The sequence below is a fragment of the Photinus pyralis genome, unplaced genomic scaffold, assembly GCF_008802855.1.
Source record: "Photinus pyralis isolate 1611_PpyrPB1 unplaced genomic scaffold, Ppyr1.3 Ppyr1.4_LG9, whole genome shotgun sequence".
Classification (NCBI taxonomy): Eukaryota; Metazoa; Arthropoda; class Insecta; order Coleoptera; family Lampyridae; genus Photinus; species Photinus pyralis.
The window spans coordinates 7,222,861-7,226,688 of record NW_022170878.1 but is presented as its reverse complement, the minus strand read 5'-3'; positions in this window follow the sequence as shown (position 1 = coordinate 7,226,688).

Genomic DNA, 3,828 nt, shown 5'->3' with positions numbered 1-3,828 from the left:
TCACACCTGCAATCTAAGGGTTTCATGATCAAATTTGGAGCTCAAAATGGACTTACAACTTCAAATTTGGGCTTTTGTTTGAAATACGGGCCTGCAACCATTTTTTAAGGCCTTAATATTGTTCACATCTGCAATCTAAGGGTTTCATGATGAAATTTGGAGCTCAAAATGGACTTTCAACTTCAAATTTGGGCTTTTGTTTGAAATACGGGCCTGCAACAATTTTTTAAGTCCTTAATATTGTTAACATCTGCAATCTAAGGGCTTCATGATGAAATTTGGAGCTCAAAATGAACTTTCAACTTCAAATTTGTGGTGAATTTCGAGACTCAAACTATCAGAATGAAACAAAAGGGAAAGGCAGTAAAAGTAAACCGGATAAGAGTCACTTAGCCTTTAGTCAATTTGAAAAGAGAGGACTTACTAAAAGGAGTCGTGTAAAATTAAAAAATTACCTTGTGACCTCAAAAGGGCGCGTTCTGCCTAATCTGTTACATGTAATAACAGAAACAACTAACAAATGAGGAGTAGTGAATAGCGCGGCACATAAAATATTGCGAAAGTATTCGGCAATCGAGTATTAAACCGTAATTAACACTCAATAGTAATCAATAATTCAACTTACGTTAACTAACCAAAAGCAAAATTCTGACTCGGTCGCGGGTTGTTCGTACAATTCGGTTATAAACTTCACTTCAACGATGGCCAAATAACTAAATTTGCGATAAAGATATGCGGTAACAGTCCAAAGTAAAAGCCCTTGTACAGGTAAACACGAAGTCAGTAGAAAAGTAATGGCGTACCGAAGGAAAAGAATTTTCAATCGACCAACACGAAAGCAGAATCTTCACTGAGAAGAAGACGTAAGTAGAAAAAAGAAAAGCAGGTGATAACCCGTAGTTCAGCTCGTCCAAAAGCGAACCTTCGACGATGTAAAGGAACTGTTCATTTGTCTGCTATATATTCTTTCATGTTGCAATTCTCTTTGTTTCATAAATGTTTCCAAAAGTTTTTGTGAAAAAATTTATTTGTCAATAGCGGAATGAGTCTATCCGTCCGTCTGAAAACATGAGATCTCAGCACTTGGGTAAAGATGTGGTTTTCTTTGTTTTCGAAATTTAGTTGTACGAATAAGGAGAAGGAAAATGAGGGATCCCTTTAAACGCAGATTTTCCTTCAGAATCAGTTCATACAACAAATTATGTAAACCATCCACGTAGCTTGCCTCTAAACCGCATGATTTAAGGAGCAAATCTGTTCAGAATCGTTGAAAGGCCACCCCTTTCCACTTTATTCGTCGCAATATGCCATTCTTCCCCATAACAACTTTACGATATTAACTAAGTGCCCTTTAAAGTTGAAGTTTTATATTTTTGGGACGTGAGCCTCCCTTTAAAAATGCCGCTAATTACTCATGTCAGTCGTATGCGGAAAATTGGCAGAGAGCGCGAGTTTGGGTGATCTTCGTCCACATAAAAAAGGGATACACCGAGAAATTGAGTCTAATATAGATCGAAATGAATAATTATGGAAGGTTAGGCGTAAAGGGGTGGTATCGACGAGGCAATTTAAAAGGAAAACGCATAGGTAAAACGCCTACTTCGTTTCCAATTTGTGCGCCGCGGAATTGAATAAAGTTCTACGATTTCGTTTACGATCAAATATTTCCTAGTTGCTTTTATAAGGAGACACGTCCATTTCTATTACTATGATTTTGTACTGTGTGTACCTGAAAGCTGCCTTTGGATTCAAAAATTCCCTTCCGCTTCAGTATGTCTATAAATCTTTCTCGAAACTGCACACATTTAAGGCATTACGTTCTTAAGCTTTACAACAGAACTCCATTGGAACATACCCCAAAGGAAGTCGCGAATTGCTTAGAGATGCAGGAATGCGTCTCAGATTCCACCTTTTAGTTTTTCACATTTCGAGATTTTCTAAAATCGATCATTACACAATGCGAGAGTATGGGATAGAGAACGGAAGCGGAACGCGCACCTGCAAGAAACATAAGCTCTAGACGCTGCGCTGGATTAATGTATTGTGTACCTACCAAGTTTCATCCCCTTCATATTTCGCTGAGATTAATAGCTAAATGTAGACTATAATCGAGTCAGTGCTTTTGTAACTTCCAAGATTGGAAATTTGAGAGACCGGATTTTGTGCCACTGCTATATGATAGGATATTTGAAAATTGGAAAATTTTCTAATGGTTTACAGGGAAATTTTCCCTCTGTCGCCAAGAATACGACTCGGCTTGAAATTAACATTCGCCTCCTAGAATCTAAATGATATTTCCCGCATCGAATCTCTCGAAGTGAGTATTTTGTTCACAACAAGAAAATTCACACATGTACCGCTTCATAGCGAACTTGGACAAACGTATGTCTAAAAGAAATGTATTGCGGAAAGCGAGTGCGGTTGCCTAAAGGTTGCGTTCCGTTTTGTTAAAAGGCGAGCCCATGGCCAAAATGTAGGTTTACTATTCCTTTAAAAGAGTGCGCTAGTTGTGATTTTTTCGTTTATAAAATAGGGCCCGTTTCGGTATTTCTGCAGAGAGACTTCCCCCACCACAAATGTTGGTTAAAGAGATAAATAGCTCGTGAAAGCTTTTCTTAGAACTGCATCACTTTATAGGGCGAATGTTCTTTAATTGGTCCCCCCCCCCCCCCTCTGTAAATATACTGGCAAATGTTGTAAAAGCAAAGCAAAGTGCCGCATTGTTTCTCAACAAGCAAAGACACTGGACAGGGGCGGATTAAGGTTTCTGTAGGAAAGGGGCATCTTAGAGGGTCCCTATTCCTATAGAAAATATGATATAATTTCAACAAACGCCAAATTTAGCCTGATATTAATTTAATCTGCATAAATCATAAATAGTACATCCTTAGACTGGGGCCCTTAAGGCGCGGGACCTGGGGCTAAGCCCCCAAAGCCCCCCTCGCCCTTAAACCTAGGAAAATTACCTTACGAAAGCTTGCTCTTGGAATATTAGCCCTGTGAGATTAAAAAAAAAATTGCGGAAAAGGGGAACTTTCCGTATCTTTGCAAGGAAACAATTTTTTCTTGAGATTAAAATTGCTGTAATTTCCCCCCCCCCCCCCCTTAATCTTAGCACAGAAAAATTAGTTTTACGAAAGGTGGATCCTTGAATATGCGCCCTTAAGATTAAAAAAACTTCGCATCGTATCTTTGCAAGGAAACAATTTTTTTTGAAGCCTTAGTTGCCTCGGACAATTGCCTCCTTCCCTATCAAGAATTAACTAATACTTTGCGCTTTACTTTAAAATAGAAAATAAATTGTCGTTTATAAAATCTAAAAGGAATTCCCGAGGAAATTCCGCAACAAAAATTGTCGAATTTGGGGGGGGGGGGGGGTCGCATGTAAAATGAATGAAAAATAAAAAAAATTTGAAATACACGAAATGCAATTATAACTGGAGAGGCAAAATTTGACAACGTACATGTGTAAAGAAACCAATTTTCCTTGAGCTAGAAATTGTAGAGGAATTCGCCCCCTCCCTAAGAACACACTTACATATGCACATTGACTCGCGAAAACCCGCCCTTGGAATATTTGTCTCTTAGAGCTAAAAGAAAATTGTCGCATTACGGGGGAGCAAATTTGCATCTCCCCACAGGGATAACTCCCTTTTCCCCGTTCCACCCTCTCCTCCCACGAGTACTTGTTACGGAAAATTAGCTCACTCTTTGCCTAGAATGCAATAGAGCTGGACATGAGAACTTAGTACACGAAAGATTTCTCTGCCTTGCTCAAAGAGCGAATTTTTCCAAAATTCCCCTCCCCCCTCCCCGTAAATTTACCAC